The sequence below is a fragment of the Leucoraja erinacea genome, chromosome 1, assembly GCF_028641065.1.
Source record: "Leucoraja erinacea ecotype New England chromosome 1, Leri_hhj_1, whole genome shotgun sequence".
Lineage (NCBI taxonomy): Eukaryota > Metazoa > Chordata > Chondrichthyes > Rajiformes > Rajidae > Leucoraja > Leucoraja erinaceus.
This window is the reverse complement of record NC_073377.1, coordinates 31006300-31029282: the sequence shown is the minus strand read 5'-3', so window position 1 is coordinate 31029282 and position 22983 is coordinate 31006300. Positions and strand designations below refer to the sequence as shown.

The 22983-nt window shown below is 44.0% G+C and overlaps 1 pseudogene; it reads right to left on the bottom strand.

Annotated features, from left to right (window-relative positions):
• Positions 1-8755: 8755 nt before the first annotated feature.
• LOC129697055 (dnaJ homolog subfamily A member 2-like) lies at positions 8756-22741 on the bottom strand (annotated as a pseudogene).
• Positions 22742-22983: the final 242 nt, after the last annotated feature.

Below are 22983 nucleotides of genomic sequence, written 5' to 3'. Positions count from 1 at the left end.
GAGATAGCAGTTACCTAACATCATCTTCTGTTCTTTGGCAAGTATTCATCAACTCACACCCATTTAAGCAGATTTATATTTTACACTTATTTTTTTTTTAAATATTGAAAATCCAAAAAGGAAGCTAGTTTGCACTGTTCAAGACATCAAGATGTAACAATAAGAATTTTAGTAACAGATCTTCCGTCGCAGAGAGTGCTTTGGGTCCAGGATAATTTCCTTCCCCTTGGGTTCCAAAAGATTTTACAGAGGCTGATGAGGTCAGTATAGAAACCAAAGACTTGTCAGGGGCAGGAGATGACTGACGGGTCAGACAGATGCGATACAGTACGATACGATAGAACTTTATGTATCACAGGAGGGGTATTGATCTGCCAAATGTCATGAAAAACACAAAATACATGAAACATGAAATTAGAGTGATGAGTGAGGGGGACGTGCAAAGATTGGGGGGCAGGGGGTGGGGTTGTGTGTGTGTGTGTGGGGTGGGGGGGAGTCAGTCTCAGTCTACCCCATGACAGAAGAAGAAGGAATTTGATAGCCACAGGGAAGAAGGTTGCAATAAACTAACAAACTAATCAAAAAAATACAAGATAAATAAGAATTAAATAAGTAAAAATACTGGAAAAGACGATCAACTGTTAGCTAGCTACCGTGTGCACAGTGTAAATAGGAAGTTTAAAAAACTGATGGGTAATTCACAAAGTCTTTCACTCTTTCCCTGATTCACTATGGGGTTCTGTGGGCTCGAGTGCATGGACTAGAGATTCTCAGCGGCATCCTTCTCCACTTCGGTCTGATGGTGGGCCAAGCTTCCCAGTCACGGGGAGGATATTGCATTATTTCAGAAAGATTTCAGGAACTTTCTTGAACCTTTTCCTTAGCCCACTGGTTAACCTTTTCTAATAACTCACAGAGATTCACAGAGAGTGGTGAATCTCTGGAACTCTCTGCCACAGAGGGTAGTTGAGGCCAGTTCATTGGCTATATTTAAGAGGGAGTTAGATGTGGCCCTTGTGGCTAAGGGGATCAGGGAGTATGGAGAGAAGGCAGGTACGGGATACTGAGTTGGATGATCAGCCATGATCATATTGAATGGCGGTGCAGGCTCGAAGGGCCGAATGGCCTACTCCTGCAACTAATTTCTATGTTTCTATGTTTCTAACTCTCACAATGAGCGTCTGTGCTTGGAGTCTGGTGTCAGACGTAAACAAAACAACATGACAGACATCACGTCTGTCATGATGACCCGCATCTGCAGTTCCTTCTTACACATGCAAATAACATGGCCTAACCTGGTGCTGAATGGAGCCAAATCAATGTAATAAGCTTATCAATGCTGTGAAGTGTTGGCCCAGGGGAGGACATTGACATTGAACCATTCATTCTTCCTGAAGATTTGATGTACTTTATAGAGACTGTATGTGGTATCTCTCCAGATTGTTGATGTTTACACTGAATCTAGTCCAAGATGAGTATAGAAGAGGCCACATCTAGAGTATTGTGTTTAGTTTTGGGAACCGTGTTATAGGAAAGATGTTGTCAAGCTGGAAAGGGTTCAGAGAAGATTTACGAGCCTGTTTCCAGGACTCAAGGGCCTGAGCTATAGACAATAGACAATAGACAATAGGGAGAGGTTGAGCAGATTAGGACTCTATTCTTTGGAGCACAGGACAATAAGGGGTGATCTTATACAAAATCATGAGAGGAAAAGATATGGTAAAAGGACAGAGTCTCTTGCCCAGAGTAGGTGAATTGAGAACTGAAGGACAAAGGTTTGAGGAGAGAAAGAATTAATAGGAACCTGAGGGGTAATCTCTTTACACAAAGGGTGTTGTGTGTATGGAATGAGCTGCTGGAGGAGGTTGTTGAAGCAGGTACAATTGCAATGTTTGAGAACCATTTAGACAGGTACATGGATCAGATAGGTTTAGAGGGATATGAGCCAAACGCAGGCAGTGTAGTGTAGATGGGACATGTTGGTTGGTGTGGGCAAGTTGGGCCGAAGAGCCTTTTATCACGCTAATGACTTCATGACTCTCCAAGATAGGAGAACTGTGTTTACTGCTGCCCAGAAGACCATGTGTTTTGAACCAGGTCAGAGAACTTGGTCCATAAATACCCTCCTTACTATTTTGAAATTAACTCATACAAAGGTTTTGCTCTTCAGCCACCATCCAAGTCCAAGTCCAAGTGAGTTTATTGTCATGTGTCCCTGATAGGACAATGAAATTCTTGCTTTGCTTCAGCACACAGAACATAGTAGGCATTTACTACAAAACAGTTAAGTGTGTCCATATACCATAATATAAATATATACACATGAATAAATAAACTGATAAAGTGCAAATAACAGAAAATGGGTTATTAATAATCAGAGTTTTGTCCGAAACAGGTTTAATAGCCTGATGGCTGTGGGGAAGTAGCTATTCCTGAACCTGGTTGTTGCAGTCTTCAGGCTCCTGTACCTTCTACTTGAAGGTATCAGGGAGATGAGTTTGTGGCCAGGATGGTGTGGGTCTTTGATGATACTGCCAGCGTTTTTGAGGCAGCGACTGCGATAAATCCCCTCGATGGAAGGAAGGTCAGAGCCGATGATGGACTGGGCAGTGTTTACTACTTTTTGTAGTATTTTCCTCTCCAGGGCGCTCAAATTGCCGAACCAAGCCACGATGCAACTGGTCAGCATACTCTCTACTGTGCACCTGTAGAAGTTAGAGAGAGTCTTCCTTGACAAACCGACTCTCTGTAATCTTCTCAGGAAGTAGAGGCGTTGATGAGCTTTCTTGATGATTGCATTAGTGTTCTCGGACCAGGAAAGATCTTCAGAGATGTGCACGCCCAGGAATTTGAAGCTCTTGACCCTTTCAACCATCGACCCGTTGATATAAATGGGGCTGTGGGTCCCCCTCCTACTCCATCAATATCAATCTGTAATAACACTTGACTTGTTGAAGTAAGATGAAGTGGGAGGCAGGTACAGAAAATTGTTCTCTGAACAAAGGGTCATATAAATATGTAAAAGGTTCATTTATGTTGTGTAGATGAAAAGGGGAGTTGATGGATTGCTCTAGGATCTGGCACAAAATGGATAGGCCGAATGGCCTTTTTTCAACGTCATAAGGAAAACTGGAATCATGTCATCTATAGATCTAGCCCAATAATTCTAAAAATGTGTGTAAGGATCTAGCCACACAGTCTGATCATTTTAATTTAGCTTTTTCTTTACAAAAATAATCTGTAAATAAAAAGCTGTTGCAGGTAAAGTCGTCTTTGGTTCAGAGGGTCCAGAGAAGGACACTTGCTATTTTAACCTTATTTACCCACACTCTCTCATGTGGATAATTATTAAATATCCTTTGACATGCTCCAGCCAACTCCAAGAAGATGAATATAAACAATGGCATTGCTAGGAAAAAGCATTGCTGGAAAATGTTTAGTATGTTTTAATGTATGTTTTAATGTTTCTTTGTGTATCTTGTGTGTGGGGGGGGGGGGGGGGGGGGGGGGGGGTAAGGGGGAAACCGCTTTGGTCGCCTCCTCCACGGAGAGACGACTTTTTCCATGTCGCCTACCCCGTGGCCTAACATCGAGGATCGGTGCGGTCTTTCCCGGATACGTGCCTGGGGTTTCAGCCGCGGGCGCAGCGTGGACACTTAGCGTGGAACAGGCGAGCCCTCACCGGGGCTCATCGGAAGGGAGCGCTCCGTTTTACTGGCCCACGGCAGCCTAAAGCTGCGGTCTGCGGAGCTCCAGCTAGCGCGGCGTCCGCAGCCTGGGATCCCTCGTTGGGGACCTGGGAGAAGAAGAAGCCACCACCGCCGGCCCGCGGCCAACTTCTACCGTGGGCCTGGCGTGGACTTACCATCAGGACCCCTCGCCGGGGACCCCTGCAGGGGAGCTTCGACCGCCGGCCTTGCCGTCTGCAGTGCTTCTGGCTGCGGCGCGGCGGGAACTTTAAATCTTCGTTCGCCGGTCTGCGGCCTACACCAACTTGAAGACGCGGTCTCCGGTGGAGGAGGCACCATTTCAGGACTTACCTGGACTTTCACTCATTTGGTTGCCCGCTGCGGAGGGTTGAGGTCCCAACCACGGGGGAAAATGGAGGAGGACTGGCCAAATTTTGTGCCTTCCACCACAGTGATGAAATCTGTTGTGGATGTTTGTGTTACATTTTTATTGTGTTTTTGTGTGTTCTTTTTCATTGTACCGCTGCTGGCAAATTCATTTCACTTGCACTTTATGTGCAAGTGACGAATAAAACTGATTGTATTGTATTGTATTGTATTGTATTGTATTGATCTGGTGAGCTCCCTGCAGAGTTGCGTGTAGCCTTAATAATCACTTCAAATAATTGTTTCCATGCTTGCTGAGCTTTCTATCCTCCAAAAAATCTGAAATATACAATCAAATGCATTGAAAATATTAATTTAAATCTGATAGGTGGTGATACCAATGCCTTAAAAATAAATAAATATGGAACACTCCTCAACAAGTTTTAGGTTCAAAATAGGTTGTTAACAAGGAGTCCGGAGATGTTCATTTTGTTTCACTTGGGGATCGCATGCAGCCATAGATCCTGTCGCCATCTGTAAATATCATCATCAGATACGATACTTAGCAAAAAAAGGGCGACAAAGTACTAATCAATAAATTGAGCAATCATAAAAAAGACATAATTGCATTGCAATAATAAACACGTGATCGTAAAATTCACTGTTCCTGAGGCCAAGAAGCTTGATTGAAACAATTGACCTTCCATTAACTACCACATCCATTAATTTCATAGTATTCACACCGAGATGTAATAGGTGCAGAGTTAAACCTGACTGATCTGTGCCATTGATATTTTTTTCTACATAAGAAAAGGATTTTAAGATCCATTATTTAGTCTTTATATAGCATTGTGCAGTAATACCAGGCATTTGGACTGATTATTAATGGAATTGTAAATGGTTGTCATCACATCAAACGTTTTGTCTCTTATTCCTGACAATTGTATATGAGAAATTGAAGAACCTTTTCAAGGCTTTGAATGAGCGATTGGATATTAGCAAGCACAGTGTGACTAACCATGCTAATCAGAATACCAAATAACATTATGTCGCAAGTTTACATTGTTACCTTTTATTCTTGAAAGCCAAACGATGTTCATCACTTGTTCAGCATTAATTCTTGGAATTTGTATGTATTGAATGTGATCTTCTTCTTCTTATCGAGTCCACACACAAGATTAGAAGTTGTTCAGCCAGAGCTGCACACACTTCTCGGCATTTGCATACAATGGTGTCTGTCTTGCGCTTCTTGTGCTTTTTGAGCTTGGTGGTGGAAGGATTGGTGGAAACAGGGCCGCGACATGAACGCTCTTTCCTTGACCCCATTGAATGTGATAAAACCAGATATATGTTTTTGTCACATATTGAACAATAGTATAATGACAGCCCTTGTTTTACCCAATTATGCTATTAATTAAAACCAGAAAACTGATTCTCATCCAATTGATGTATATCGATTGGCTGAGTATTTCCGGCATTCTCTGTTTTTATTTTATACTAGACTAAGTGGGACCCATTGGGCCCCAGTCACATGGGAGGCCTGGTCGCTCAATACAACCCATTTCCCAACACAATATTCCACCACTCACCCATTCCCCCAATGCAACCCGTTCCCCCAACGCAGTATTCCACCACTCACCTAGCCCCTAACTGCGCAGGTGCAGCTCATTTCCCCTCATCCCCGAGCACTTCCTTCCCCTCCTCTACATGTGTCAGAGTGGAGGGGGGAGGAAAGTGTGGTGTGTGGTGTGGTGGGGTGGAGGGGTTTGTGTAGACGGGGAGGTGTAGGGGGGGGGGAGAAGGTGGTGTGGGGGGAGGGGGGATGTGGGGGATGGGGGATATGGCGGATGGGGGATGTGGAGGAGGAGGTTGTGGGGGAGGGGGGGGTGGCAGTGGGCAGTGGGGTGGGGGAGTTGTGTATGTGGGTGGGGGGGGGAGGAGGGATGTGGGAGGTGGGATGTGTGGGGGAAGGTGTGTGTGTGTGTGGATTGGTTGTGGGGGGTGTGTGAGTGGGGTGAGGGGTGTGTGGGCGCAGGAAGGAGGGTTGTGGGGGCGGGGTGGTTTGTGCTGTTGGGGGGGCAGTTGTGGGTGTGGGGGGGGGTTGCGTGGGCAGGTTTTGGGGTGCGGAGGCTTTGGGGGGTGGGGGGTTTGTGGAGGTGGGGGGTTGTGGGGGTGGGGAGGGTTGTGGGGTTGTGGGGGGTTGTGGGATTGTGGACGTTGTGGGGGAAGGAGGTTGTGGGGGAGACGGTGTTGTGGGTGGGGAGGGGTTGTGGGGGAATTGTGGGGGATGGGTTTTTGTGGGGGTGGGGGGTTGTGGGGGCAGGGGAGTGTGGGCGGGGTGTGTCTTGGCAGCGGGGAGTGTGGGGTGTGTGTGTGTATGGGGGTATGCGTGTGTGTGTGCAGGGGTGGGTGTGTGGGGGGAGGATGGGGGTGTGTGGGCGGGTGGAGGGGGGATTTGCGTGGGGTTGTGGGCAGGGGGTGTGTGTGTGTGTGGGCGGGGTGGGTGTGGGCATGAGGGGTTGTGGGGGTAGGTTTGTTTGGGCTAGGGGGGAGTTGTGGGGGGAGAGGTGTGTGTGGGCGGGGGGGAGTGAGCTCGGAGAAAAGACGGGAAGAGCCATGGGGGAGAGTGGGGAGAGTGGGGAGAGTGGATGAGCCAGCGAGGGGGACCAGAGGGGCAGTGGCTGGAATTAGCAGTGTGATGGGGACTCACAGTGGGTGCTGGTCGCTGGTAATTCTCCTTCACCTGGATCAGTCTCCGCTTTCCGTTTGGCGACATCAACTCCAGGCTGGGCTGGGTCTTTGACTCCCACGGTGGGCTGGGTCGGGTCTCTGACGCTGGGCTACTGCTTGGGGCGGGGCTGCTGCTTGGGGCAGGGCTGCTTTGGGTCCCTCCAAAATTCCGTTTGGAAACCGCCGCCGGCCAACCCCAGCTCCAGTAAAGACGCAATGGAGCAGGAAGGGGTGGACTGTCCCGGGGAATGAGAGGGGAAGAGATAATCCATGTGGCGCTGACTGCCAGGAGAAGAGATCGATCTGTGCACGCACGGTTTTTAAGATTTTTAAAAACCTCGCTAACCTTTACAACATTCAACCGATCGGAATGAAACATGGCACACTCGCTGCAACGGAGAACGGTGAGTGAGCTGGCGAAAAATTGTAGCACCGTCGCAAACCGATTTTGTGCAAATAGAAAGACTGCCAAACCGGAAGATAACAAGATCAGAGTTTTAGTTATGTACTAAACCAAGTGGGAGGGTGATGTCACTTGCAGTGCGAGGAAGAAGGCACGCAGACCCATTGTGACATCATCAGCGAAAGACTGTTGTTTTTAAATTCAGTTTTGTCAGATTTTTGAACATTTTCATTAATAACTCAAGAAATAAAGCGACATTTTCAGATAAGGCGATTTGAACTCCAGGGGAAAAATGTCTATCGGAATATGGAACCGCGTCGTTTTTTCACGAAGATGTGATTACACACAAACGCACACACAAATAAATACACATCCAAGATCAGAGTTTTACAAGTATAGAGATAGATAGATTTCCTGCAATGTTTTGATTTTTTCTGTTTTGAATTATCTGCCATGCTACTATGGTTATGGCCATTCCAGACTTTGTTCGATATTCGAACCATTCGCCAAAGCTGTCAGCTTCATTCTCCTTGTAATATTGCGGCACTGGCTTAACAGCTGCGGCCCACCTGCAGTCCGTCTGTTTTTTTTTTTTCTTTTCTTTCGTTTTGTTCTTTGCCATGTTTTAGTTAATTTTGTTTTATTAAGTTGTGTATGTATGTGGGTGGGGTGGGAGAAACATGCTTTGGCCTCTTCCTTCGGGGGATGCGACTTTTTCTTCGGTCGTATCCCCCGTGTCCGTCTGCGCCGAGGCCTAATGGCGGAGCTGGCGGCAACGGAGCTGTAGCGGCGGCAGCAGCGGCGGAGACCGGACTCGGCACCGAAGCTGTAGCGGTGGCGGCAGCAGCGGCAGCAGCAGCGGAGACCCGGCACCGAGGCTGTGGCTGTGGCGGCGGCGGCAGCAGCGGCAGCAGCGGAGACCTGACCCTGCACCGAGGCTGTGGCGGCGGCGGCGGCGGCGGCGGCGGCGGCAGCAGCGGCGGAGACCCGACTCGGCAACGTGGCGACGGCGGCGGCGGCGGCAGGCAGCAGCGGCGGAGACCTGGCTCGGCACCGAGGCAGCAGCGGCAGCAGCGGCAGCAGCGGCAGTAGCGGCGACCTGACTCGGCACCGAGGCTGCAGGCGGCGGCAGCGGCAGCGGCGGCAGACCTGACTCGGCCTCTGAACTGTGGCGAGGCAGCGACCACCCGCAGAGTTTGAACTGTCGCCTCGGCGCAGAGGGAGAACAAAGAGGGAAGAGCCAGAGACTTTAAGATTTTGCCTTCCACCACAGTGAGGAGGTGTTTGGTGAACTCACTGTGGTGGATGTTAAATTTGTGTTGATTGTGTGTTTTTGTCATTTTTTTAATTATATGTATGACTGCAGGGAAACAGAATTTCGTTCAGACCGAAAGGTCTGAATGACAATAAACGAATCTAATCTAATCTAATCTAATCTAATATTACAAAGCTGATTCATCTCCACTCAGAAAGAATGGCTAACTATATTTTTGTGAACAGAACCAAAAAGGTATACATTTCAGATAGCTGGCCTTAAGTTACCCTGAAGTTGATCTGGTTTGTAACCTTAGTATGCCATGAGAATATCAAGGGAACTACTAATGTAGTGTTGAAGCTGGGCAAGAAAGAAAGAGAGCATGTAATTACTCAAGTTTAACCATGGCCTTTCTTCTATGTTGATATTGAGAGTTCTGAAGTTCATAATATTCTTTATAGTCATTACTGTCAGTTTCATAAGTTCAGTTCTTAAGAGTTTATTTGGAAATGATAACAGAAGCTATTTAAATTAAACAAATTGGAAAGATTACCTCAGTTAAGCAAACAAGCAAAGTGATTCTAATTGTAAACCCTACTATGTGTCTTAAGGACATTTGTATAACATGGCATTCCATTTTACACAAACAATCTCCCAGATGTACTGGAAGACAGAGGATCTAAGGGGATAGAGGAACTGAAATAAATTTTCATCAGGTGAGAAATAGTATTGGGTAGACTAATGGGACTGAAGGATGATAATGGAGGAATAGTGTTAACATAATTTGGACATGAATTCGATATTGAAATCATAAAATTTATTAACACAAATTATGACCCTTTTATGGGTTTGAATTAATTTACAGAACTTAAATTTTTTTCTGCAAATGTTCCAGGTGTCATTACTGGTTTATTGTAAAATAATTGGAATGTTCGTTCCCCTGACCATCCTGCTCCTTCGAGGACTTGGTCCATGGGCACATCCAATTGTATTGCTGCCGATGTAGCTGCAGCCCTGGTGGAATGAGATTTAAAAATGTTAGTATCCACCCCAGCCTGTGTAAGCATCTGTTTCAGCCATCTCGAGATGGTCTGGACCGTCACTCTTTTGTGAGGTTGCTTGTGGCTGATCAGAAGTCCTTTCTCATTGCCTCTTAGGATTTTAGTTTTCTCTATGTATAATGACAGGTGTCTAACTATACAGAGACGGTCATCTGTAGAGTATGACCTAAATAGTATATTGAGGCCTGCTGATCCCTGTCTGTTCTGCTTTACTAGCTCGTAGATGTGGAACGTAATATTGTCAGGTGAGGAAGTCATGTTGTCCAGTCTGAGTTTATGCAGTGACTGTACCCTCTGTGTCATGACTAATGCCATTAACATGACTGTTTTTAAAGTCAGTCTGTGTAGAGACAGAGCTGATGCTGGAGATCAGTTTCTGAGCGTTTTCAGGACAATGCTTACATCCCAAATTTGGGAGTACCTGGTTTTTGGGGGATTAGTATTAAAAATTCCCCTCATGAGCTTTGTTACCAGTGGGTGTGTCCCTACAGAGTAACGCTCTGTCCCTTGCCATAGGTAAGTCGACAGGGCACTTCTGGTGCTATTGATGGCACTGTAACTGAGCCCCTCATCATAGTGGAGGCCTGCCAGATATTCCAGAACAGACGGGATGTTCATGTTTCTGTTGGTGATGTTGTTTTTATGGCAGTACATTTCCCACTTCCTGATGTAGACCAGATACTGTTTTTTAGTTGATTGTCTTTGGGCCGCCGAGATCATGTTCGCTGTTCGGTCCATTAGTCCCAGTTGTGGAAGTGGTGTTTTTAAACTACAAATTAATAGGTTCAAATATTTATGGCATGGGTGGCTATCCCCTGTTATGGGATGGAGCAATAAGTATGGTCTATTTGGGATGGTAATACATGGTTCTAACACCATGTTTTGTACCACTGGGAACCATGGTTGTGTAGGCCAATCGGGTACTACCAAAATACCAGACGCAGAGTCTTGTTGTATTTTCCTTAATACCCGACTGATGAGGCAGAAAGGTGGGAATGCGTAAATGAACAATTTCCCCCAATGCAGTGAAAATGCATCTGTCGCTGCTGCCCCAGGGTCTGGTTCCCATGAAACATAGTTTGGTATCTGGTTGTTTAGTCTGGATGCGAATAGATCGATATCTGGTGTTCCATATTTTGCTGTAATATCAGCAAATACTATTTTGTTCAACATCTATTCGGTGTTTTCATTACATTTGCGAGACCTGGTGTCTGCCACTAAATTTAGTCTCCCTGGTAGGTAAGTGGCTGATATCCAAATATCTCTTTGGATGCACCATTGCCAAATTGAGTTAGCCAGATTGTCACATGATATCGATTTGTTTCCACCCATGTGGTTAATGTATGCTACCACGGTGGTATTGTCTATTTGTAGTCGAACATGCTGGTGATATGACCCAGTACAATATGACTTTAGGCCATGGAATGCACCCAACATTTCCAAGTAGTTTATGCCCAGTGTGAGTAAGAAATATGCCTCCTGTGCAGTCCATCTCCCTCCACAGTTGGTGATGGTATTGGTGGCTCCCCACCCAGGTGCACTGGCATCAGATTGTAGTACCATGGAAGGGTTACTGACAATGATTGGGTTTGAACAAAGCCAAATGTTGTCTATCCACTATATTAGTTACGTTTTGGCTTGGATTGATAGTCTCATAGGTCTGTCAAAGTGACCTGCATTAATTTTGAGCGCTTGTATTCCCTCCCTCACTAGCTTTGTCGCAGCCCTTGTCTTCTTTGTTTTCTCCATTTTCCTACCTGTAGTTGGAAATGGGAATAAAATACCGCAGAGTAAACGCTTACCTGCAATTAGCGGCTTTTAAACTGCCGCCGCGGGGAAACATCCTTCCACCGCGTCTGACGTTTCGCAATGGGTGTAGCGATATGACACGCATGCGTCCTGGCGGGGTTCTTCACGTAGTCACTCATGTGACTCTGAAGTAAAATCCCCTGGGCTGGATGGTCTGCATCCCAGGGAGGTGGCTCTAGAAATAGTGGATGCATTGGTGATCATTTTCCAATGTTCAATAGATTCAGGATCAGTTCCTGTGAATTGGAGGATAGCTAATGTTATCCCACTTTTCAAGAAAGGAGCGAGAGAGAGAAAACGGGAAATTACAGATCAGTTAGCCTGACTTCGGTGGTGGGAAAGATGCTGGAGTCAATTATTAAAGAGGTAATAATGGGGCATTTGGATAGCAGTAAAAGGATTAGTCCAAGTCAACATGGATTTATGAAAGGGAAATCATGCTTGACTAATCTTCTGGAACTTTTTGAGGATGTGACAAGTAAAATGGATGAAGGGGAGCCAAAGGATGTAGTGTATCTAGACTTTCAGAACGCCTTTGATAAGGTCCCGCATGGGAGCCTGGTGACTAAAATTAGAGCACATGGTATTGGGGGTAGGGTGTTGACATGGATATAAAATTGGTTGGCAGACAGGAAGCAAAGAGTAGGAGTGAACGGGTCCTTTTCAGAATGGCAGGCAGTGGCGAGTGGAGTGCCGCAAGGTTCGGTGTTGGGGCCGCAACTGTTTATCATATATATTAATGATTTGGAAGAGGAAACTAGGAGCAACACTAGCAGGTTTTCAGATAACACAAAACTGGTTGGCAGTGTGAACTGTGAAGAGGATGTTCGGAGGTTGCAGGGTGACCAGTACAGGTTGAGTGAGTGGGCAGATGCGTGGCAGATGTAGCTACAATATAGATAAATGTGAGGTTATCCACTTTGGCGGCAAAAACAAGGGGGCAGATTATTATCTCAATGGGGTTAGGTTAGGTAAGGGGGAGGTGCAGCGAGACCTGGGTGTCCTTGTACACCAGTCACTGAAAGTTGGTGTGCAGGTACAGCAGGCCGTGAAGAAAGCTAATGTAATGTTGGCCTTCATAACAAGAGGATTTCAGTATAGGAGTAAAGAGGTTCTTCTGCAGTTTTATAAGGCTCTGGTAAGACCATATCTGAAGTATTGTGTACGGTTTTGGTCTCCTAATTTAAGGAAGGTTAGTCAACAAAATAGAGAGAGTACAGAGGAGATTTACTAGAATGTTGCCTGGGTTTCAGCAACTAAGTTACAGAGAAAGGTTGAACAAGTTAGGTCTTTATTCTTTGGAGCGCAGAAGGTTAAGGGGGGACTTGATAGAGGTTTTTTATAATGATGAGAGGGATAGACAGAGTTGACGTGGAAAAGCTTTTCCCACTGAGAGTAGGGAAGATTCAAACAAGGGGACATGACTTGCGAATTAAGGGACTGAAGTTTAGGGGTAACATGAGGGGGAACTTCTTTACTCAGAGAGTGTTAGCTGTGTGGAATGAGCTTCCAGTGAAGGTGGTGGAGACAAGTTCGTTTTTATCATTTAAAAATAAATTGGATAGTTATATGGATGGGAAGGGAATGGAGGGTTATGGTCTGAGCGCAGGTATATGGGACTAGGGGAGATTATGTGTTCTGCACGGACTAGAAGGGTCGAGATGGCCTGTTTCCATGCTGTAATTGTTATATGGTTATATGGTTATCCTTGTGATTGAGGCAGTGCAACCTAAGTTCACGAGATTGATCCTTGGGATGGCGGGACTGTCATATGAGGCAAGATTAAAAAGACTAGGCTTGTATTCACTGGAGCTTAGAAGGATGAGGGGATATCTTATAGAAACATATAAAATTATAAAAGGACTGGACAAGCTAGATGCAGGAAAAATGTTCCCAATGTTGGGTGAGTCCATAACCAGGGGCCGCAGTCTTAGAATAAAGGAGAGGCCATTTCAGACTGAGGTGAGAAAAAATGTTTTCACCCAGAGTTGTGAATTTGTTGAATTCCCTGCCACAGAGGGCAGTGGTGGACAAATTACTGAATGGATTTAAGAGAGAGTTAGATAGAGCTCTAGGGACTAGTGGAATCAAGGGATATGGAGAGAAGGCAGGCACGGGTTATTGATTGGGGACGATCAGCTATGATCACAATGAATGCCGGTGCTGGCTCGAAGGGGCGAATATCCTGCACTTAATTTCTATTTCTATGAGTGATTAGCTTGTTTCAACAAAAAGAATGTTTGTGGGAACTTTTGAAGTTATGTAACTTGAAATACAGCTCACTTATCAGTTTTCAATTTCATGAAACTTCCTTCAACTTGAAAGCACATCACAGATACATAGACAATAGGTGCAGGAGTAGACCTTCGAGCTGAATGTGATCATAACTGATCATCCACCAATCAGTCTGCCTTATCCCCATATATTATTCTCCCCCATCCACCCCCTAACCCTAACCCTAACCCCCCCCCCCCCCCCCCCCCCCCCCCCCCCCCCCCCCACATCGGGAACATGTTTCCTGCATCTAGCATATCCAATCCCTTAATAATTTTAAATGTTTCTATAAGATTCCCTCTCATCCTTTACATTCCAATGAATACAAGCCCAGCTGCTCCATTCTTTCATATGACGATCCTGGGAATTAACCTGGTGAACCTAAACTGAAATCCCTCAATAGCAAGAATGTCTTTCGTCAAATTAGGAGACCGAAACTGCACACAATACCCAAGGTGTGGTCTCACCAGGGTCCTGTACAACTGCAGAATGACCTCTTTGCTCCTTTTCTCAACTCCTCTCGTTTTGAAGGCCAACATGCCATTACATGTGAAATATCATTACAACTACTGTAATTGTGTATGACTATGTTGGATGTACAAGGGATATAGGAGTATACTTAAGAAGGGAATTAGGAGGGCAAGAAGTGAATGTGAAATATCCCTGATGTATAAGGTAAAGGAGAATCTTAAAAGATTCTGTCAGTATAGTAAGAACAAAAGAATAGCTAGGCAAAGATGAAGTCCCTTAACGATCAGTGTGGTAATCTATATTGTTGTACAGGGAGACCAAGTGCATAATTTATTGACGGGACAAGGGGTGACAGGATGGCAAAGAAGGTATTTAACACATTTGCCTTCACTGACCATGGCACTGAATACAAAAGTTGGGATGCCATGTTACAGATGTGCAAAAAGCTGGTTCTAGAAACATAGGAACATAGAAAATAGGTGCAGGAGGAGGCCATTCAGCCCTTCGAGCCAGCACCGCCATTCATTGTGATCATGGCTGATCGTCCCCTATCAATAACCCATGCCTGCCTTCTCCCCATGTCCCTTGACTCCACTAGCCCCTAGAGCTCGATCTAACACTCTTAAATCCATCCAGTGACTTGGCCTTCACTGCCCTCAAAGGGGTTACGATACTGCAGTATTCCTTTACCCTTAACAATGTAAACACAACCTGGTTCAACTTTCCCTGGGGGATACTTCACATCAATTTGCCGTCCATCCAAATGTTGGAATGTGAACTGAAAACCACAGAGTGTTTCAACAAGACCAATCGTGTGGGTCATGTGCAAATCATTCCCCTCTCTCTGAAACACCTTGTGTTCCTTTTCCTGCAGAACGAGGATGATGTCCCCAGGCTCCACGCCAGGAGACTGGTCTGCTTCTCCACTAAACGTAATACGCTGTCCATGTTTCATCCCTTTATCTATATGGACTTCTAAAATCTTCACTTCCTTTATCACCTTCTTCCCCTCGCATTTCTTGCACCAATCCTTCTCATTGATAACCTCACCTTCTCCATTACAATTGGAGCACACAGATTGCATCTGCTGAACCATCCTTGGTGCCAACTGTCTGATCATGATCCTCACACCTCATCCTCGGCAAGCACTGCACTTTTGAACAGCTCCTGGCTTTCCACCCTGACCACTACACGAATTACAAAGCACTTTTTTGCTCAGCTGTAGTTTAGTCGTCTTTGCATTGTACAAATCTTCTAAAGAAACCTTTAGGGGATGCACCATATCCTCGCCCCTTCGTCTACTGTTGCGGTTTCTACCTTGACCACCCATGAACCCAAAGAGGCCCCCACCAAAGATATGTGAGAAAGTATCGTCCATTCCACTTCCTCCACCACCACTCTCTCGTAGACCTTGTTCACCATAATGATCGTAAAGTTCTCGCTTCTCTGGGTTCGATAAAACTTCATATGCAAAGCTTATTTCTTTAAACAACTGTTGGAGTATTGTGTGGTGTTCTGGTTACCACACTACAGGGGGGATTTGATTTAATCTAAAGAGGTGGTCGAAGAGGTTCAGAAGCATGTTGCATGGACCAGAGGACTTGTGTACTAAGGAGACATTGGATACGCTGAGAATATTTACCCTGGAGCGAAGGAGGCTGATGAATGACCTTTTAGAGATTTATAAAATCATGAGGGTAGGTCACCATTGCATCTTTCCAATGGTAGGGAATGCTAAAACTGCTCTGTCCAAGACCACAGTAAATAGCAGAGAAATAGCTCTCAACTATTTCCCCATTGATGCTGTTTGTAGCATGTATTCTAAATTACTTTCTGAAGTCAATAACTAGCTCCTTCATATTGCTGACATTGAGGGAGAGATTTCTGTCCTGACACCATCTTACTTAGTTCTCTATCTCCTTCCTGTATTCTGTCTCATCATTGCTCATGATCTGGTCCATCGCAGTGATGTAATCTGAAAGATGGAATTAGAGCCTAACTTGGCCATACAGTCATGAGTGTATAAAGAGCATAGTAGGAGACTTGGGTCACATCCTTGGCAGCATCAGTGTTGAGAATTATTGTGGAGGAGGTGTTGTCACCTATCCTCGCTGGTTGTAGTCTGTTGGTTAGAAAATTTGTGATCTAATGATAGAAGGGGCTGCTGATTCCAAGGTCCAGGAGTTTGGAGATGAGTTTGGATGGGATTATGGTGTTGAATGCAGAACTATTGTCAATAAAATGGTGTCTGAAGAAGGGTCTCGACCCAAAACGTTACCCATTCCTTCTCTCCAGAGATGCTGCCTGTCCAAAATGGTGTCTAATGCAGGAATCCTTATTGTCTAGATGTTCCAGAGATGAATTTAGGGCCCATGATTCACTTAACATAGAATGTATTACAAAATAAATAGATTGTTGGTATAGATAGCCCAATGAGAGCATGCAAAGCAAATACAACTTACTGCACAATATTACCTGTACTCGGTTTATTTCTCTTAACCACTCCCTAATTTTGCCTTCCAATACAGTGAGGAGGTGTCTGGTGAACTCAGTGTGGTGGATGTTAAATTTGTGTTTATTGTGTGTTTTGTTATTTTATTATATGTATGACTGCAAGGTCTGAATGACAATAATGACAATAAAGAATACTTTGACTTTGACTTTAACTTTGACTAATGTACTTACATTTAGATTGGTTTACCTGAATAGAAACAGGTTTAATTTACAGATATAGCATGGAAACCTTCAGCCCATTGAATCCATGGCCATCATCGATGACCCAATCACTATTTCCATGCTGTCGTCTATCTCATCCATTCCCTACATGCCAAGGACAATTTACAGAGGACAATTAAACTATAAACCCACATGTCTTTGGGATGTGGGAGGAAACATGAACACCCAGTGGAAACCCACGCACTCACAGGGAGAATGTGCAAACTCTACACAGGCAACATACGAGGTCAGGATTGAACCCAGGTCTCTGGCGCTGTGAGTAGCAGCTCTACCACCTGAGTCACTATGCTGCCTTTTTTTCACTGAATCTCGGTAAAAGTGACAATAGTAAACCAATACTAACAATATTTAATATGTATGTAATATAATGGAACCAAGTGTGAGGAAGGGTTTCCACATTTAATTGCTGAATTCTACAATAATTGGGCATGTGCACTAATGGAAGGCAGGGCAATATGCCTCAATGCATACATAATGTGGAAAACTTTATGTCACCTTAATGTTTCAGAATTGAACGTCAAAACTCATGCATAAACATGGCTTATAACCCTTTCTAATTCTCTTAAGCAACCATATATAAATTTTGAATACTATTTTTAAATATAACAATTTGGGGTTATATATTAGTATTAGTACTTGGAGCAAGTATGAATGTTTCATGTAAGTTGTGTTTCAGTGTCAGAAGTTGCTAATAATGATTTAATATTCCTTTAGCCTAAAAAATGATTTGTTTGTTGAGGAATAATATTTAAGAATTTGCCTTGTCACTTCTAATTTTTCTGAACATTTTTCATATTAGATATTTCACTACACATTTGGATTAAAATGTAGCATTATTTCACAATTCATATTGGAAAATTAGGAAGCAAGCTATACTCTATTGATTAAGAGGAAAATAATTTGCAAGACCAAAAAAGGAACGGTGACTGGCCCTTCCAATTTTGTGCTCATCTCAGAGAGCTAGTGTTGATGAGTTTTCTCATTTTCTTCTGGGTTTGGTTCTGTATATTTGGAAACATTTGGACCTGTGGAAGTACACATTCTTTTTTACTACAGATAGTTGTGCCTGACTTTATTTTAGAGATACAGCGTAGAAACAGGCACGTCGGCCCATTGAGTCCATGCTGACCAACAATCACCCCACACACTAGTTCTATGCTACACTCTAGGGCCAATTTACAAAAGCCAATTAACCTACAAACCTGTACGTCTTTGGAATGCGGGAGGAAACCAAAGAACCTGGATAAAACCCATGCAGTCACAGCAAAAACGTATAAACTCCCTACAGACAGCACACGTTGTCAGGATTGAACCCAGATCGCTGGTGCTGTAAGACAGCAACCTACTGCTGCACCACTGTGCATTGTCAGGACTTCTCGTGATTATTGATGGAATTTGTAAACATAAATCCGATGGTGACAACTTTAGCTGAGGTGTAATAATTCTTGATCAAATACTGTAATATTGGTAAATGTTTGACTTGTGAAATGCAAGTATGGACTGAAGGAGCCAAATTGTTTGTTTCTGTGTGCTGTAAATTCTAAATAAGGTATATCCTGACATTGGAATATGGAGATTGGCTAATTAAATGTTTGACAGCTGAAAGTAGATCTCAACAGGAATTAATGCATTCTCAATAGACAAGAACAAATTGGGAAACAAAATACGTTTCTCTTGAGTTACCAGATGAAATTATTGAAAAATGGTCAGCATTTTTAGAGTCAAAAATACTGGTTCTTGTATTCTATGTTAGCACCACTGTCCCTGTCATCATTTATAAACACTATTAAATGAAACCAATATAAAACATAAAGATCAATATGACCTCCGGCATATCTTTGTTCTATCTCATACATTTTGTGTCATTTCCAACAGTGAAAATTTATATAGCAGTTAGAAGTTTTTGGCAGAGTAGATGTTACTCTTTTTTGGGGCACAAGCGTCCCGGAGGCTTTGTCCTGAGCCTGTCATACATACATTCTATCTCTCATGCTGGTATAGTTTATGCTTGCTGTTTCCGTTGTGGGTTTTGCATTTTACAGGGTAGGGGTGCTAGCCCTACGCCCAACCCTCCTATGTCCGGGCTTGGGACCAGCACTGGCTTGGGGTGTCCATAATCAGAGGCGGAGTTGAAAATGTATATAGTTCGCCTAAATATTCCTTCAATTAGCTATTGAATTCCTTCCTTAGCTATGACTCTTTAAACACAGGAGTATTGTTCATGGTATACTAACTCTGTGACACTATATATTTAGTGACTTTAAAGACATACAGTGCAGAAACAGGCCCTTCATCCCACCAAGTGTACGCCGACCATCAATCACCCTGTACACTAGCATTATCCTATGCTCTAGGATAGTGCTAGTGTACGGGATGAGTGATGGTTGGCGTGGACTTGAAGATTTATGATTTTACAATTCACAACTTACGATTTTACCAAAGCCAAATAACCTCCAAACCTGCATGCCTTTGGAGTGTGGGAAGAAATGGGGGAACCCAGAGAAAACCCACGCGATCACAGGGAAAACATAAAAACTCCATATAGACAGCACCCGTAGTCAGGATTGAACCCGGGTCTCTGGCACTGTAAGGCCGAAATTCTGCCGCTCATAATGCAATTTTATCATATAACAATCAATGGAAGCAGAAGACTGAAGTAAATTTGCAGGGCCACTGTGAATCTTAGCTGAGAAGTGACAACCACAACGGTTCTGGTCTGAAATAGGTCAGGAACTCTGATTTTCTTCCATTTCATGGGGGCATACTCATTGGGGAAAGGAGAGATGTTTCACAGGAAGCCATGCGATTGCTTAAGTTCCTTTGCAGATCAATGCCTCTTATGTTTATTCATTTTTAGAATGCAAGCATTAGAGTTAAGGCTAATGTTTGTCACAAATTCCACTTTGGCCATGGGGCAACAATGGTGACTGTCTTTCTGAACTGCTGCAAGATAACAAATGTGTTTAGGCAGGTTGTTCCAGGGTTTATATCCATCGACAGAGAAGGGTCAAAACCTTTTACTTTTCAGTTCATAAGTTCTAGGAGCAGAATTAGGCTATTCGGCCCATCAAGTCTACTCTGCCATTCAATCATAGCTGATCTAATCAATAATCTGTCAATCTACTCCTTAAAAATATCAATTGACGGCCTCCACAGCCGTGTGCGGCAATTAACTGTGGCACTATCTTTACATGTTTTTGCTTCTGTCAAGGAAAACAGCTTTAGATTAAAGCGCACAATCTTGCGAAAATTCAATAGTGCAGGAACAGAGAATATTGTTAAAGTTTTTTGGGAAACTTACTTTCAACCAAGCTATGAAAGTTTATGTGTCAATTAATCAAATCACCATGCCAGATTTATTCGTGCTGATATTTGCTACATTTGTCTGAACAAAACGGCTAGTCCACCTCAAAGTTATTCATGGTCGGTAATGTAGCACACAATCAGAGAGATGAGAATAAAACATCACAGAAGTGTAAATTTTCCTTTCCTTGAAGGTTTATTCTGTTTTCTGTTATTCTGAAAGCAACAAACCTATAGTGACAATAACAGAAATGTATTGTAAACAGTATTAGTAAGAAGGGCACAGCGGTCAAATCAGAAAAGTGTCCTTCCAGTTCTGTTATAACAGCAGAAACTGCAGATAGGAATATATGTATGAAACACATTTCACCGAGAAAGAATAGAAAACCTTGTCATCCGATCCCTCATACCTCACTTGCTCACTCCGAATTACAGAACAATTCATTCATCTGAAATTCATGTGAAAAGCACAATGAAAAATTTGAAACTGTCTTAACAATTTGTATTCAGACCTTTCCGTTTGCAGTGTACACCGTGTTCTCATCCATCTCTGTATTGAACGCTGCACCAACCTTGTGGGCTCCATGGCAACATTTTGATTCTTTTCTGAGAATATTAGAAGTTTGGATTTTTTTTACAGAGCTGAATTCAATTCAATTCTATCCTCAAGTGTGTGCATACAGTCTAGCTGGAAAACGTCTGTACTGTGATCATCTGGGGACAACTTGGTTTGAGTTCGGTTGAATTTTCCCTTCATATATGGCTTAGTTGAGGAGTGGGAAGTTTGTGTGTTATATTCCCTGTCAAAAGGCTGACATTCTGGTGGGGCAGAGAAAGCAGCTTCACTGGCGCAGATCTTTTGGAAGAGCTGCCAAACTCATTCGGGTTTTCAGAGAGCATCACAGGGCAACATCTTGAAGAAGAATAGCACTAACCAATATTGATCCCAACAAAATAATTATAGTTGGCATAGATAGGGTCAGAAACGTTTTCCCAGGATATAAATGCCCAATATAAGAGGCCATAGCTATAAGGTGAGAAGGGATAAGTTTGATGGAGATGTGAAGGGCAAATTTTTTTACACAGAAAGTGGTTGGGGCCTGAAACATATTGTCAGGAGTGGTGGCGAGGCAGATACGATAGTGGTTTTTATAGGCATATAGAAGTGCAGGAAATAGGGGGATATGAATCATGCATGGGAAGATGAGATCTGCCTGTGTATGATTGGCATCATGGTTGGCACAACTATGGTGGGCCGAAGGGCCAGTCCCCGTGCTGTACTGTTCTATGTTCTGTGTTCTAATTCTACAGTAAGGCTATTAAACTATCCTGTTCTGATAAAGCAACACATTTTATATACTGAGATTGAAGAGCAAGTTTTAGCAGATTATTATCATGGCATTTGTCTTCAGTAAATCGTGCTAGACAATGATTGGGGTAAATTAGACATTCCCTGAAATTATGTGAAAGGAATGTGGTGTGCAATTAACCCACATTTGTTGCATGCAAGGAAACTAATGTGCAGCTTCGAGCTGCGTGATTATTATGATTACTGCATTCACCCAGCACTAACTGCAGTGTTAATTGGCTTGATGCATCAGCAGGTGCCCCAGAATCTTAACTTCCTGCAGCACTAATTAAAGCTGGCCTGCAATGCTTGAAGCGAAATGCCTTGTGACTAGAACAGATGCTCACAGTCCTCTAGGAAGGAATCTGACATAGGAAAGAGTGAATGGCTCATCATGGAAAATAATATTTTCTAATGATTTCAAACATTTCATAGAAGCCATATTAGACATGGCAGTCTATAGGAGAAACATTCCAGGGTTAAACATGTTCAGAAATACCAGCAGTTCTACACCAAAACTGCTTGCACTCCTCTGTGTAAATGAAATAAAGTTTGGAACTCGTGTGCACAGATGTCTCAAAGTTACTCATATTGGTTGTTTAGTTTAGTTTAGAGATACAGCACGGAAACCACTGAGTCCGCACTGACCAGCGATCCCCGCACATTAATACTATCCTACACACTAGGGACTATTTTACATGTTTTGACACCAAGCCAATTAACCTGCAAACCTTTTTTCCCTCTCACCTTAAATCTCTATGCTTTTGTCCTTGGTTTCCCTACACTGGAAAATAAACTGTGGATTGGATTGGATTGGATTGGATTCCTTTATTGTCATTCAGACCGAAAGGTCTGAACGAAATTTCGTTGCCTGCAGTCATACATATAATAATAAATAACAAAACATACAATAAATACAAAATAACATTCACCACAGTGAGTTCACCAGGCACCTCCTCACTGTGATGGAGGCAAAAGTCTTAAAGTCTCTGTCTCTTCCCTCCTTGTTCTCCCTCTGCACTGAGGCGATCCAGGCTTCCGTTGTTGTGACCCCGCCGGATGATGGTGAGTAAGTCCGAGGCTCAACCGAGCTCCGCGAACGGGGCGGTTCAAGCTCCGTGGCCCGGGGTGGTAGAAGCTGCCGAAGATGCCGCCCTCCAGTCCAGCAGACGCAGCTGTAATTGCGGGAGCTCCGGAAAAACAGTTCACCAACCTGTGACCTGCGAGTTCCCGACGATGTTGTCCACTGGCCCCACAGCCGAGCCCCGAATTCAGGTCGTCGCCACCGGAATGCATTGGAAGTCCTGGCTGGCTCTGCCTCCGGAGCCTCGAGGTCGGTCGCAGTTGGAGGCCCCCAGCTCCGCCATTAGGCCTCAGCACAGATGGAGACAGAGAAGGGGGATACGACAAGAAGAGTCGCATTCCCCCGAAGGAAGAGATAAAAAAACATGTTTCGCCCCCCCTACACATATACACAACCTAATAAACTAAAATTTAACTAAAACAAGACAAAAGAAAACAACAAAAAAAGTAAAAAC